Source organism: Artemia sp. Qi Xiang Cuo, chromosome 12, assembly GCF_049724085.1.
Source record: "Artemia sp. Qi Xiang Cuo chromosome 12, ASM4972408v1, whole genome shotgun sequence".
NCBI lineage: Eukaryota > Metazoa > Arthropoda > Branchiopoda > Anostraca > Artemiidae > Artemia > Artemia sp. Qi Xiang Cuo.
The window spans coordinates 12,606,833-12,623,165 of record NC_142805.1 but is presented as its reverse complement, the minus strand read 5'-3'; the positions used below and the strand labels follow the sequence as shown (position 1 = coordinate 12,623,165).

General features: G+C 34.9%; 1 protein-coding gene across 6 annotated transcripts in view; it reads right to left on the bottom strand.

Annotated features, from left to right (window-relative positions):
- LOC148945795 (myosin-IIIa-like) overlaps window positions 1-14,770 on the bottom strand; it is a 244,434-nt gene extending 229,664 nt beyond the window's left edge. For 4 of the 6 annotated variants that reach the window (XM_089098127.1, XM_089098129.1, XM_089098130.1 and 1 more), the window contains exon 1: window positions 14,378-14,769. The gene's annotated coding sequence lies outside the window, so the exon portion shown is untranslated. Of the gene's footprint in view, window positions 1-13,267; window positions 13,365-14,377 lie in introns of all 6 variants that reach the window. The other 2 variants (XM_089098128.1, XM_089098132.1) reach the window with 2 other exon arrangements.
- Between the last annotated feature and the right edge of the window lie 1,563 nt (window positions 14,771-16,333).

Here is a 16,333-nt window from a genome sequence, read left to right as displayed (position 1 = left end):
GAATAATACACAATCATCTAACAGTTAGTCAAGCAATAATAAGTAATAAACTGTACAAAAACGTGCAGAAATTATTTGAAAAAAACTACGTTTTCTAAAGAGTTAAAGAGGCTGAGTCAAAAATTCGAACCTTAAAACGTACAGGGATTAGAAGGTATAGTTGGGGGGCTGGCCCCCCCCAAACCCCCCGCTTTCGCAGCCTTTAAATAAAAAAAAAAATTTTAAACTGAAAGTAAGAAGCGACATTAAAACTTAAAACGAACAGAAATTATTCCGTATATGAAAGGGGCTGAGCCCTCCTCAACGCCTCGCTCTTTACGCTAAAGTTTGACTTTCTCACAACTCTTTTTTTTAAACAATAAAAACTTTAGCGTAAAGAGCGAAGCGTTGAGGAGGGCACAGCCCCTTTCATATACGGAATAATTTCTGTTCGTTTTAAGTTTTAATGTCGCTCCTTACTTTCAGTTTAATTTTTTTTCTATTTAAAGGCTGCGAAAGCGGGAATTTGGGGGGCGGCAGCCCCCCAACTATACCTTCTAATACCTGTACGTTTTAAGGTTCGAACTTGTGACTCAGCCTCTTTAACTCTTTAGAAAACGTAGTTTTTTTTCAAATAATGTTTACATATAGGCCTAATATTGGGGATTGGGAAGTATACAGACGTTTTCAGGGGGGATTTTTTCTGGTAGTAGGGGGTGGGGTTGGGGTTCACGTGTGAGGGTCTTTCATGGGAGGAAGTTTTTATGGGGGAAGGGACATTGCTATGAAGGGGGCGTCGGATTTCCCAGCATTATTTAAAAAAAAACGATCACAAACTATATTTAAAAAAAAAAGTTTTTCAACTGAAAGTAAAGAGCAACATCAAAAACTACAGAAATTATTACGTATATGATTGGGTTAACCCACTAGTTAATACTTCGCTCTTTACGCTAAAGTCTTTTTTAATACTTTCATAAGAGCTATTTATTCAAATTAACGGCCTTTGTGATGAAGAGGTAATTTTTTAAAAAATTGGAACAAAATTTGAACTTTAGCGTAAAGAGCGAGGTATGGACTAGGGGGCAAACCCCCTAATATACGTATTAAAAATATATGAATATAGAAGTTCGGTACGTAAGTTACGTATAATTATTACTCATAAAAACGTTCGTAAATAAAATTAAACAACTTTCGAGAAAGCCATTTAACCCAAAAAAGTAAAATTAATTTCAAATTTTGTTTTAATTATTCATGTACGGTGAGCCAAAATCAAAACCTGCATTACTTCAAAAAACGTTCAGAAATGAAAAGAAAAAAAAGTTTTTTTTAACTGAAAGTAAGGAGCGACATTAAAACTTAAAACGAACAGAAAAATATTCTGTATACGAAAGGGGCTGTCCCCTCCTCAACGCCTCGCTCTTTACGCTAAAGTTTGACTTTCTCACAACTCTATTTTTTAAAACAATAAAAACTTTAACGTAAAGAGCGAGGCATTCAGGAGGGGACAGACCCTTTCATATACAGAATAATTATTGTTCGTTTTAAGTTTTAATGTCGCTCCTTACTTTCAGTTAAAAAAACTTGTTTTTTTCATTTAATTGGAGACAAAGCCAAGACAGATAGTTTGAGTGAGAGGCAAAGGTCAATTTTGTCAATTAATGGCGCCTTTGTCACAATGACCCCCCCCCCCCCTCAGATTCTGCTCTAGATCCACCCCTAATCAAAACGTCCGTATGCCAAAAAAAGTAATTTTACTCAAAGAGCTGATAACGTAGTAATTATTCCCTAAAGAACCCAATTATTTAAAATATATATTTATTTATTATTTGCTTCATTTGCAGCAGGAGGTTTACTTCCAAAATTGCATATCATTAAAGTCGGATCAGCTTTTTCAGGGCTTTTATCTTCGACTGACTCGTTATGCAAAAAGTTTGGTTGCTCCTTGATTATGCCATTATAAAACTTCACGAAATTACCACGGGCACACCCAGGGGGATGAGGCACCTCTGAATCATAAATTAATCTGAAAAATGCAGCTAATAAATAATTAACTCCTTTCTACCATCGAGCAAAAATTCTTTTGCTAGTTCAACCCCACACCCCGAAAAAAATATATTTTGGTGATTACCCCGGAAAGTTTGCTGAGATAATACCCCCTACCCTCCCAACAAAAATATTGATACATCCCTTGAAATTATGTTTATCTTGTTCTCGGCCTACAGGATGTAAATGGTCCTCTTGATTTCGACTTTTTTTTTTTTTTTTTTTTTTTATCTTTGTTTTTTCTCGGCATTTTTTTTTTTTTTTAATTACTGATGTTTTTTTCAAATAGTATCCTTTGAACCGAAATTCTGAACAATATTCCCCGGCAAAAATTGTTTTGATAGCCCCCCCCCCAACAAAAGCCTTGATACAGCCCATGAAATTATGTTTATCTTGTTCTCAGCCTACAAAATTTAAATAGTCCTCTAGATTTTGAAAATTCCTCTGAATCTTTGAGTTGAATCAGCACTTTTTTATATCGTCAAATTTCGGATTTCATCCACTGAAGTGTGTACTAGTAGATCCCGAATTAAGATTCTTGTAGATTCTTCCGGTACAATACTTTCCACAATTACAAAAAAGGAAAAATCTTCCTGTATCCCCAAATAACCAGAAACTGGTTCGTATAGGTTCATACACACAAAGACAAATTACAGGTGACAAAATGCATTGGACTTGCCTAATTTAGGCTATATATTTGCATATTAGGGGGGGGGCAAGGTTATGTTACTTTACTCCCCCCCCCTAATGTACAATATATAATTCAAATTATATTATTATATAAACTAAAGCACTATATTTTCATCGAGTTTTTGTATACTTTATTATGACTAACCTAACTTCACTTCTTGAGTGTGTTTGGTACAATACAGAAGCACCCGTTTCTTCAAGTTTTTCTGTACCTCCCCCCCCCCCCATAAACAAAATCCTGGATACGGCCTTGCTAAATATATAAGATATTATAATAAACTATACCAACATTATAGGCTACTAATATTATACTAAAATATAAATATTGTTATAAAGTTTTCAGAAAATTCCTGATTATAAGGCAAGTTCTCTGCAAATCCATTAGGTGGATAACAATTAGGTAGATATGCTAAACGATTCGTTCAAATCGATTAGGCAGCCAGATGTGATTTAATTTTAGTGAACCGGACCCAAAACATAGATCTACACAACAGGGATTGAAAGCAGTGGCGTCGTTTCGGGGATGCAAGGGGGGCAGTTGTCCCCTTCCAATAATTTGGAGAAAAAATTATTTTATAGCCCAAGCCCCTGGACTCCCCTCTCCCCCAATATAAAATGCTGGAGCTACGCCCCTGATTGAGAGGGACAGGAGTTCGGGGTTCCATTGGTAGCTGCAGTGTCATAGCAAATAGCTTCCACACTATAGTACAGACTAAGACCACACTATCGTTCCACGGCCTATTATATAGAAATGTCATTACAGCATATTAGTACGACAGTGGTAAAATACTTCCATGTTATTGTATCCGCCAAAATCGGAGTCCCGATTTCTTTACTGTGAATGAAGCAGAAATCCACTTCAAACTTATGTAGACATTTCAACATCCTTATAATTATAAATTAGGATTCTAAGAAGAATTCTAAAGATTATGAAATGTATAAATGACTTAAAACCGGAATTTTTCGTTTATTCACAGCGAAACAAAAAAAAATTTTGGCAGAAACCACGGTGTGCCAGATGGGCGTCATTTTGCAGTGCTGGACCCGTGAAACTATATTCCGACTGGCTTTGCCAATATCAAAAACCCCGTAGTTGTACAAAAAAGCATTCATTTCACAGTAAGTGGCATTAACTCACGAAATGTCATTAAAGAGGGGCAAAACATACTTTTTTAAAGATTAGGGGGAGGAGGCAATTTTTTGATTTTTTTCGCAATTAAAATACCAAAAAGGGGATTTTTAAATGAAAATAGCCAAAACTTTATTTTTCTTTGTATCTAAGTGAAAGAAAAATCTAGGGCGAATCCCCCCCCCATTTACAGAACTATTTACTTTCGTCCCATATAACCATTATGTAGTTCGTGACGTGCACCCTTCGGTGACTATACTTTAGAGCCTTAATTTTGAAAAAAAGACATTTTTCATGAGAATTCAAATGCATTTAAAGAGCGGAAAAGACACCTGACAGTATTGCAATAAATTGTATAAGAGGTGTTATATTTAATATATTTCATTACCATAAAATATGCATAGAGGACAACCAAACAAATATACCCAAACAATGGCCTTTTAAGCTTATTTCAAGTGAATACACATAAAATTTTGAATAGCCAAATTTAAATAGCCGGGGGGGGGTCAGAATGTTAGATTTGCCCAGGAGGGGCATGGCCCAAAATCGGTTAGGAACAACTGATCTAACATTTGAGCCAACTGAGCCAATATTTTGAGCCCACTGATCTAACAACTGAGCCAACATTTTGGGCTTGTAAATTTATTAATATTTCTCTTAAAACCTATATGCAGACCAAAAACCTCGACCTTCTCATAAATACTTTTTAGAAGGGAAAGATAGGTTTTTTTTTCATAAATAAAATTTGAATTCGGTTAAAAATGAAACTGTTACGAAAAAAAAATTAATTGGTGAATTGAAAAAAAAATTGAACCAACACAATTAATACTTTATTTTAAAATCAACAACCATTAATTGGTGAATTGATAAAAAAAAAATTGAACGAACACAATTAATATTTTATTTTAAAATCAACAACCAACATTGAAACCATCGGAAATCAGCAACGTTGATATCCTTTTTTTTCCTGGTTAGGCAAAAATAATAATAATAACAATAAAAAAAAGAATTACTGGTGCCTAAAAACAGGGAAAACCCATATTTTGACGATTTTGAAAACTCTAGGGCTGCAGCTTCCTGCAAACAAATTTAGGATACAAGAAGCATTGTCCCAATATTACTTCTTGAGTACCAAGCCCTTCTCTAGACTCCTAGACAAAAACAGAACAGGGATTTCTCTTTGGAGGAGTCCAGCTTACTTTTTAAGGAGATAGGAAGAAGTTATGGTTTAAAAACTCAGAAAGTAAATAAATAAAGAGGATAATTTAAGTATTTCTCAGGAGAGTTGAATGATAGGTTATAACAACAATTGCAGCTCCTTCCAAATCGAGAAGAACAGTCATTTTAATCGATCAGTAAGGAACAGGGATCACGGGTAAAAATCATAAGCTCATAATAGTCTCTTTATAGTCTCTTAATAGTCTCTAGTCATTTTAATCGATCAGTAAGGAACAGGGATCACGGGTAAAAATCATAATCTCATAATAGTCTCTTTATAGTCTCTTAATAGTCTCTAGTCATTTTAATCGATCAGTAAGGAACAGGGATCACGGGTAAAAATCATAAGCTCATAATAGTCTCTTTATAGTCTCTTAATAGTCTCTAGTCATTTTAATCGATCAGTTAGGAACATGGATCACAGGTAAAAATCATAAGCTCATAATAGTCTCTTTATAGTCTCTTAATAGTCTCTAGTCATTTTAATCGATCAGTAAGGAACAGGGATTACGGGTAAAAATCATAAGCTCTTAATAGCTCAACTAAAATTTATCTGAAGAGGTTGGCAAGCACAAAGGGATTTGAAGGAGTATGAAGGTGTGAAAGTCTCAGCCTTCAGCTTGGTGGAGATACCATTGAGTGGGTGGAAGACTTCGCCTACCTTGGGAGCTTACTTACTTCTGATAACAAACAACTCAAAGACATCAAGAGACGCCTGACACTTGCGAACTCCAATTTTAAAGCTCTGATGCCCATCTGGAGGAATAAGAACTTAACAACAATTCTCAAAACGAGACTCTTCTACTCCCTGATTATTCCGATCGCCATTTATGCCTGTAAATCCTGGACGCTTAAAACAAACGATCAATGTTGCATAGCTGCCTTTGAAACCAAGTCCCTACTACGTATGGCTGTTATCACCTACCAAGTCAGAATCTCCAACCCCAAGCTTCTCCATAATCTGAAAGTCAAATTTACAATACTGGACAAAATAAAACTACAACAACTCAAATGGCTTGGATATACCCAACGCATGGCTAGCACTCGTCTCCCAAAGATAACCTTCGATGGACGAGTACACGGTTCTCGCCCCAGAGGTCACTCTCCGAAGAGATGGAAATAAAAGTTCTCATCCTACAACCTGTCACGACTCCTCCGCCTGGCCGACAACAGAAGCACCTACAGGAGGCATATCAATGAACTGGTTAAAGAAGAGGCCCCAAAACGACCTTCAAGGACGGATGGGACATAAGTCAAGTCAAGAAGGTGAAACTTAAGGGTGAATTTAGGGGAATGTTGAACTAAATCAAAAGACGCTATGTACATCCAGGTTTTCAAAAGAACGTATCTGCAATATCTCAGAAATGGATGACAGTATTAACTTGAAACTTTCAGGGTCAATACTGCCACCGCGACTGCAACTACTTGCAACCACAACTGCAACTATGATTATTCGCAACTGTGACTACTTGGGACTTGACTAAGACTAACTTCGATTGGGACTGTGACTACTTGCGACTGCGATTCCAACCGCTTACAACCACGACTACTCGTTATTGCGACTGTGATTATATGCAATGGCTACAAATAGGGCCCGATCTAAATATCAGCCTGCCAATATGGGGGTCGGTGTCATTATTTTTTTTTTTTTTTTATGCGCAACTTAACTTATTCAAAAGATGGCACCTAATTTCCTCAAGTAATTTTTGATTGCCCAGTCCTTGGGGACGCAGCCATCTGCTCAGTCTGATAATGGTGGAGAGAGTAGCAGAGGTGAGTCAAATGAAGTAAAACTATATTTGTGGTCAATACTATGCTTACTGTGACAAAAGCAATGACATAAATGGGTTTCCCCCTGTTCCATCTTGCATAAGCTTTAGGTGTGCCTCGTGGTCACGCAACTCCTTGACTGTATTTTAAAAAATTAGACTTTTTTATTGTTATTATTATTTATGTTTCCTATGAGCAATTATCTCCAGTCCAGGATGATTGTGTTTACTACATGAACTTAAACAAAGAGTAACTATAACAAAGCCCAAGTATTACGTTTTTATTTTTTTAAATACTGTCTTCAATTTACTTTTGGTATTGTCCTTTAGTTATAATTTACAAACATTTGTGGAGACCATAGTTTAAAAGAAAAAAATGTAATTTCAGATTGATGCTCAGTTGGTGTTTCAGTATTCTCTGTTTTTCTAAACAAATATTGTTGTTGTTTTTTTTATTATTTGGAATCCAAAGTGAGGCTGTTCTTTGCTGTGTAATTAAATAAAAACCAAGTTTTTTAACTGAAAGTAAGGATCAATGTTAAAACTCAAAACGAACAGAAATTATTCAGGATATGAAGGGTTTCCCTCTCCTCAATATCTTGCTCTTTACGCTAAAGATTTTAGCGTAAGATTTTAAAAAAGCTTCCTTTTCTAATTAAACGGCCCCTGTGTTTCAACCATTCTTAAAAAATTGGGACAAACAGTCAAACTTTAGCAATTGCAAGAAATTGCTGTGCGAACTGCTGGATTTTTGATTTGAAGAGGAGTGATGTGGCTAATTGGAGCACCAGCAAAGAGAGGACATCCATATTCCACGACAGGTCTGATGCACGACGTGAAAAATGTCAAAATGGATTCGTCAGGGAAGAGGCTTTTGCATCTCAGAATGACTGCTTTGCTGAGTTGTTCAGCCAACGTCAGATCCGACGAGAACTGAACTCCAAGAAGGCGTAATGTGTCAACTTGATTTATTGCCTCTCCTTTGAACATGAAAACAGGGTGATGCTTCACATTCCACGCCTCGTAAATTATGAGCTTTTTTTGGATGCATTAAAAATAACAAGTTACTCATCCATCCACACCACGATTTTTCAGATTAACCTGAAACTCCTTATTGGGATTTCTGGGATCTTCATCCTTCACGATGGAGATCTTTGGCGTCAAGTCATCAGCAGAGTGGTGAAATTTTGTTTACAAGGCTATCTCCAAGATCGTTTATGAACACGAAGAAACAATTAGGTTTATGCGATATTATTTTTTGTCTTCAGAGAAGACGAGGGTACGACGGACTGAACAGATGCACAAAAAGGAAGATAGGGTTGGCTATTGGTAAGGTTTCCCTCTAAATCTTGACCTTTTACCCTGTAGTTTAATTTTGTGTAATAATTTACTTATTCTAAGTGCTTTTAAACACCCTCCTCCCGATCACAAATAAATCCATTTGTGTTCCCCAGCTCTGCAGAGAACGTTTCATCGAAAAATCGAGAGCTGATTTTCCCTGATGATTTTCAATCTTGATCTTTGGTCCTTATTGACCGATTAGAGAAATACTACGATTGGTTTTATTGTGATTTGATCGACTAGACTGATCGATTGAGATTGAATTGTGATTGATCGATTAGATAAACGCTACGTTTGGTTTTATTGGTATTCGATCGAATAGATTGATCGACTGAGGTTGAATTGTGATTGATCGATTAGAGACACGCTACGTTTGGTTTTATTGTGATTCGATCGTCTAGATTGTTCGATTCAGATTGAATTGTGATTGATCGATTAGAGAAATTCTACGTTTGGTTTTATTGTGATTCGATCGACTAGATTGATCGATTGAATTGTGATTGATCAATTAGAGTAATGCTACGTTTGTTTTTAATGTGATTTGATTGACTAGATTGATCGATTGGGATTGAATTGTGATTGATCGATTAGATAAACGCTACGTTTGGTTTTATTGGTATTCGATCGACTAGATTGATCGACTGAGGTTGAATTGTGATTGATCGATTAGAGACACGCTACGTTTGGTTTTATTGTGATTCGATCGTCTAGATTGTTCGATTCAGATTGAATTGTGATTGATCGATTAGAGAAATACTACGTTTGGTTTTATTGTGATTCGATCGACTAGATTGATCGATTGAATTGTGATTGATCAATTAGAGTAATGCTACGTTTGGTTTTAATGTGATTTGATTGACTAGATTGATCGATTGGGATTGAATTGTGATTGATCGATTAGATAAACGATACGTTTGGTTTTATTGTGATTCGATTACTTGTTCGTAGATTTCCCCCTCATTTTGTACAATTTAGTGGCCTCTTTTGAGTTAAGTAGTCTCACAGACACAACTTAAATCTCAAGGGCGGATCCAGGATTTTTTTTTCGGGGGGGGGGGGGGTTACTAACTTTTGACTCAGTTTTCGACTAATTTTACTGATTTTTACCTAGGTTTTAGTAATTTTCGACTTATTTTCGACTCGGTCAAACATTTCGGGGGGGGGGGGTTACTAACTTTTGACTCAGTTTTCGACTAATTTTACTGATTTTTACCTAGGTTTTAGTAATTTTCGAATTATTTTCGACTCTGTCAAACATTTCGGGGGGAGGGGGGTTCAAACCGGGTACCCCCCCCCCCTGGATACGGCCTTGTTAAATCTTGTCAGAAATTACTCAAAATCGGCTTAATAATTTAAACATGTTGGAATACCAACCTTCCCTCGGCTTTTTTCAAATTTTATGAACTACAAGACAGAGATTGCTCATCAACTAAATTTTCACATAAGCTACCATTCAAGATCATTCAACAAAAGTTGACCAAGGCAATTTCGATTATTTTAATCCCAAATAAATCAGCTTTTAAAGTTTTTAAAGTAATGAGCTGAATATTGAATTCCTCTGCATAGCCCACTCTTCAAAACTAACTTGAAATCCAAACTTCTACTTTAACTCTCCATTTGGAAACTAATATGGAGTGAGGTGGTTTACTTCCACTGGCATTGCTCCCCTGTATTTCTGTGGACTAGAAATATTGGGAAACTTTTATTTTCTCCTCCTCAAGGTGCGTACAACAGGTCATTACAGACAAGAGAACCTGACTAAAAAACACTCTCAAAATGGGAAACAATCTTGATAAAATTCGCACCTTAAGATTCTGCATATCAGAGAGCCCTACTGTGCAGGTTTCAAGCTCCAATCAATAAAAATGTGGGATTTTGCGATTCTTTTTTCTCAGAGGAAAGATCACGGATGCATGTTTATTTTTTGGTTTTGTCTTTTTTCTTTTCTTTTTATTTTAGTTTATTTGTTTTTTCATTTTTTTTTGTTTGGTTTTCCACAAGGGGTCGTACCGAACCTATGGTCGATTTCCGAGTTCTGAACTGACGGTCGTGCTGGTGGTCAATTTCCAGCAAAATGGTTGTACCAAACTGATGATCCTAAAAGATTGGTAGAATGCTTATTAAAATTGAAATCTGTAGTTCTAGAGGTATTTTTATGGAGCAAAAAAAAGATTGTGCTATGGGAAAGTGGCGTTTTCTGCCATTTTGTGGCACCAAACTATGGTTTTGCCCCAAAGAGAACTAAATTGCTATTGATTGAAAATTATGAGACAGTGAGTCAGTTTAAAGGTTTCAAAAACTATATATTGAGCTTCCCAGTTCCATAAATAGTAATACCGCATGGCGGCACGTTTGTGCGCAATTAGCTATCATGTATATCAAAATGCCACCAGATGCCAAAAAAGAGTGCATTTCAATACTCAAATTGTCTAAGTCTACATGAGGCTTCAGATAAACAAAAATACTTGGGGGTGGGGGGGGGGGTAAGGAACCAGTCTTTCATCTTCTTCAATTTGCACAAAGCCTGAATAAGAGTGCTGCCAGGTGATACATCCCTTCTTATTACATACTAAATATGTTCATACTAAAATTCTTTTAAGCATATTCTTTGAATTTATGAGAAGCATAAGCATAACCATAAGTGGTAGAACTCTGAATGTTCGTTTATGCTCATCAATTAAATTTCTTCTCTGATTAGTTACTCTGATCAAATCTTCGAATTTCCAATGGAATAAACCCCATCCGGGGTTTCTATTACTACCCCTTCAGCGCTAAGTGGCCGGGTAGAAGTACATTACAGGCATATTACCCTTCCTTTTGGCAGCACTACCTATGATAAAAACAAGCAAGCTTGATCTAGCCCCTGCTGCCTCTAGTTAATTAGGTTTCGGGAATACTTCCAGTCAATAAGTCTATTTTGATTTTACATAAAGGTATGCCTCATAAATTAGGCTTTCATGATTTTTCACTCTTTTTTCAACTATACAAACTAGAGAAAAAAATATGAAAAAAATAAGTTCAAAAGCCTGTCTTTTGCCATAATTGGAGTTACCCGCACCCCCAAATAAACTTATATTTTTTGCTGTTAACCACACTTAAGAGATTAACCCGTTAATTTTTTTCCCCTCTCTTAGATTTTGAAAAATACCTTTGTTGAAGTTTCACTGAAAAACGCCTTTTCTTTGGTATTTTGATATAGTAAATCGTCAGTCGGGTATCAAAAGGTCGGATCTCTATAATTGTAAATTTTCAGAAGAGCAAGTATAAAACTTCACAACATTTTTATTTTCTCTCCGATAATCATAAAACAAAAACCGATTGATATGTAAAATCAATGTATATCAATCAGTGTTTGTTTTACAGTTATCGGAGGAAATAAAAAAGTTGTGAGGTTTTTTTTCTGCTCTTCTGATAATTTACAATTACGGAGATACAACCTTTTGATACCCGACTGACGAAATTAACAAAAAAGGCAAAATATTGTTCATTGGTAGATTTCGAAATTCAATTTTGACCCCCGCCCTCTTCTCTACATTTCTATGAACTGATATCACTGTCTATACCTAAAATAATCTCATACTTTTTGGGGGAAACCTTTTTCTGTACGCCCAGAACAAATTCAGGCGAGACTACCCTTCGAGGAGTTATGCAATATTATGCTGATTTATGCAATCTGGAAACTCCTCTTTCCTTCCAGCTTCATATTCACTTAAACCCTCCCATCTTATTATTTAGTTGTAAAGAATATGGCCACCTAGAAGGTCAGTGGCAATCACATATGCAGGGAGCAGGGCTAGAGGCCTGCTTTTCTCCCAAAATCCGTTAGCTTCTGGAATTTAGCACTTGTTCAAATATTAGGTAAATAAAGAACTATACCCCCCCCCCTCCAAAGAAATTCATACATACATACCTGGTAAGTATGACTGAGTTTACTAAATTAAAAACCTTATAGAAAATTTTAAGAACAACATGCTGCTAAATGAAGAAGCTTCTTATGAGAAAACTTCCCCCCTTTTGGGAAATCACTTGATTTCACATTTTCATCAAAACTTACCCTGCAGAATTTTCAATAAGTCGGACGAAATTTTTCAAACTTATCACAAATTCTGTTGCTTTTTGTAGGTAGGTTTGGCAAAATTATCTTCTACAATCTACCTGTAACTGGAAGAGCCTGTAAGTGTAACACTACGCTGCAGTAGTAAGCGCCAATTATATCAAAATAACTTCCGTTTATAGATGGCGTAAAAGTGTTCCAATTGGGAAGTTTTCATTCAGACAAAAAAAAATTCTAAAACTGAAGCACTCAAGGAATATCCACAGAGTCTTGACCTACCTAGATCGTTTTCCAATTATAAAATTATATTTGTGGTGATTTTCTAAAAAAATAGATATATATAGAAAAAAAAACTAAAGCCAATTTACTGAATAAAAAAATTAACTTGTACAATTATTTTTTGCTCGTTTAATAAGATATATGTCAAATCTTGGATATTATCTTTGAAAGCGACAAAATAATTTTGATTTTGAAAACAATTAAATTTCTCTTCTCAAATTATATTAGCCCTAATGGGAATTAGTTGCCAACGTTCTAAAATTTACTTTGCACTAAGTAGATACACAAAGCAAGACAAAGAAATTCAAGCAGACACTTTTTTTAAGGGATAATAAAGCAATCTTTCGTAAAACTAAAACTGGTTCCTTTGCACCCATTTTGACAGTTGGGATATAAACTGTAGGGACCACCTACTACGTTTTGTAAAAACTTAGATGGCACAAAAGCTTTCAAAAATCCTCAAAGACCCAGTTCCTAACCATAAAAAAAAACTAAAAAAACGTAGAACAGTAGTAAAAAAAATTACTTAGAACAAAACGTTTCAAATAAAACCATAGGAAAGCAGAATCCATTATTATACCTTAACTAAACTGAGAACAAACTATCCTTCCTACAATATCTCCAATACCCCCCTCCCCCTCCGCCCCTGGCCAAGAACTTAAACTTATAAAAATTTGACATTTATTCCGACTACAAAGTAGCTGGTAACTCAAATTTCAACCCAGTAGAGGCATGGTCTGAGATACAAAATTAAAGAGAACTGACCTTGTTGTTATTCAGTTTGACTTATTATGATGTATATTTTCATCGCATGTTCCGTGACTCAGCTTTGCAATTCAATGCATTACTTGTAGTTTACGTTCTGCAATAATTTGTTTCTGTAAACTTTTAGTCTTATTATTACTTTTTACTTTCCTTTGACACAGTTTCGTTAACTTGTTCGAAACGTCAGTTCTACAAAAGACATTTTGAAAACTTACTCTAGCCATGTTCCTAAAAAAAAGGGAGGTTAAGTACCCCATTCATATTTATATAAGGGACCGTATAAGAAACTTTCACCTAAAAATAAAGCCGTCATGGAAAAAGTGGTGGAGCAAAGTAGTAATGCTACTTGGCTGGCAGATTTTGTCTGAAAATACCATTTTTACATATAAAATACTTCTTACTCGAAGAAAAGCTGTCAAACCACAAGTTGTGCAGCTAAAGTCTCTTCAGCTTTTGGAATTCTGTCGAATTCTACTACTAGTAGCTTTGGAACTTTGTTCATACCTGAAATGAAGGTTGTTAGGCAATAGGGCCCTTTCTCTGAAAGAAACAAGATTTATTTTCTTGCACCCTGAAAGAATAATACCAAAAAACCCACCACCAGTCTATTACTAATATGGTGAACAAATTGCATGTGTTCAAGGAGAATCCCGGAAGAATTTTAATTTATCGGATCTGTAAAAGACCGATTGAATAATAGTTTCTTAATGAGGAATATCATAAAAGGAGTTGCCAAAAGAGAATAACCACAAGCAGTGTAGCCTAAAGCCTTCTATTCAAAATGTTGCCCCTCCCATGTCTGTAAACAAGTTATTCCGCTTGTGGCTTTTCTTTGTATATAAGCTTGTGTTTTTTTTTTACAAAAAAAAAACTTAAAAATGGATAAAAAATTTGTTTATATACTTTTTTGTTATGCTTTTACAAATCAGACTGACATTTCATGGGGTTGGAGGAGTTAAATCCGCCCCCCCCTCAGATACGACTTTGGACATAGGAAAAAATTTTTAGTTCCATTTTTAAGACATTTTTGTTTTACATGGAAAGAGGAAGAACAAAAAGCGACAAGTAAAAAAACTATTTTTACTATTTTAACTCAATATATATATATACCTTCAATATCTCCTATCACTTAAGGGAAATTACTTAATTCTCTAAGGACATCAATGGTTTCATTCAACTGACTCCCAATTGACCATGCAATTGCCTGAGGGGCCAGTTCACATATGTCATCCACAAATCTCTATAATGCACAGAGGATTTGGGGGCACAAATCCATCTCCAATAGAGCAATAGCTGTCTGGGGTAGCAAGAAGCCATACGGCCATAAGTACTTGCTTTTCCAATGACAAAACCTTTGTTGGCACCATATATACTGATGCCTATTCTTCACATAAAATTCCCACAGTCCCTCTTTCAAGTCTAAAATATCACTTAGAATTTATATTGCGCATCTTTGGAACCATTTTTTTCAAAATATGCACTTTTTGAAACTTTTTTTTCAAAATTTCCACTTTTGACACCTGCAAGAGAAAATTTTCAAGAAAATTAAAAGAGAAAATTCACCGACATATATTTTCAAATAAGACCTAGGAAATACTTATTTTACTGCTACTAAATAAAAATTTATAAAAACGAAAATTTCCTCAACTAACAATGAAAGCATGGAATAATAATGCCACAAGTTATGATGTCCCTAAAGAGTTTTACTATAGGCATAAACCATGACTACCCAACATTTTCATATCCAATCTTACTAAATTAAAATTTATCCTTCCAACAACAATTAAAAACAATTTAGTCAATTTCAAAATAAATACCTCAACATATATTTGTTCTCATAATTTATTATTCACAAAGTTTTTAATCTTTGGTAATTTTTTAATTATTTATTATTCTTCATGCTTGGAAATCCACTTCTGTCTTGTCCTCTTTCAAAAAATAAAAAGTTCCCTTTCCTCAATCAACATTTTCTGAAAATCTAAATTTCGAAGCCTAAACCATTTCTTGGGTATTGTCGATAGAGTATTTTGATAACTCATGCACAAATTTTGTCTTTTCTGTTCAGCCAAAATGACCCATTTATGGATGCATAGTATACCAACATATAAAAATAACACAAAATAATACAACCCCTTTAACCCACATCTTCATAAAAATTAATGAAAAATCTAATGCTTGCTATTAAAGTACAAACATACCGTAAACAATTATTTAGAGAATAAGAAAATAAAATAGGAATACCAGAATTGATGAAAATGTTTGTGGATTATCTTATTCAACTTTACCATAAGCAATTGCTATAAAATTTTCATGAAAAAAAATCCATTGCTTTTTGCTCCTTGGATATGAGAGAAAAGAAAGAACATTTTAAAACACAACGACAATTTAAAAATCTTATTTTTGATTTTGAATGCAAAGTTTATCTTGTGAAAAAGATCACTTGAAATCCCTCCTGAAAATTCCTGACCCATGCAAGCATACACAAAGACGCATAAAAAAAGATTATCTTTTCTGTTGCAATATCAGTTAATTGAGTCTAAAAAATTAGAACACTTTCTATTTAATTTTTTTAAATCAACATTTATAAAATGATCTATAAAATTCACTTTCTATTTAATTTTTCTAAATCAACGTTTATAAGATGCTCTATAAAATAAACCTGGCATAGCTTAGGTAATGCCATACAGGCAAATTCTGCTCCTCTATTCAAATTAATTTACTTGATAGACCTTAGCATACCATCAATAATTTAAAAATTGATGGAAATTGACTTAGACCCATTTTAAACAGTTGGAGTAACTGCACTTCAGCCCTGATTTGAATCATAATTGAAAATAAAATAAACATTGCAATGAATTAAAAATACTGACTAAATATTACCATTAGAATTCAAACAAGGTAGGCCAGGACAAAGAGGTGGCCAGGCCAGGACAAAAAGATCTTTTGGTAAGGGAGAGATGTGAGTGACCAATCTAACTATAGGTCTATATCTATCCTATCTGCTTTTGGTAAGGGAGAGATGTGAGTGACCCAGCTAACTATAGGTCTATATCTATCCTATCTGCT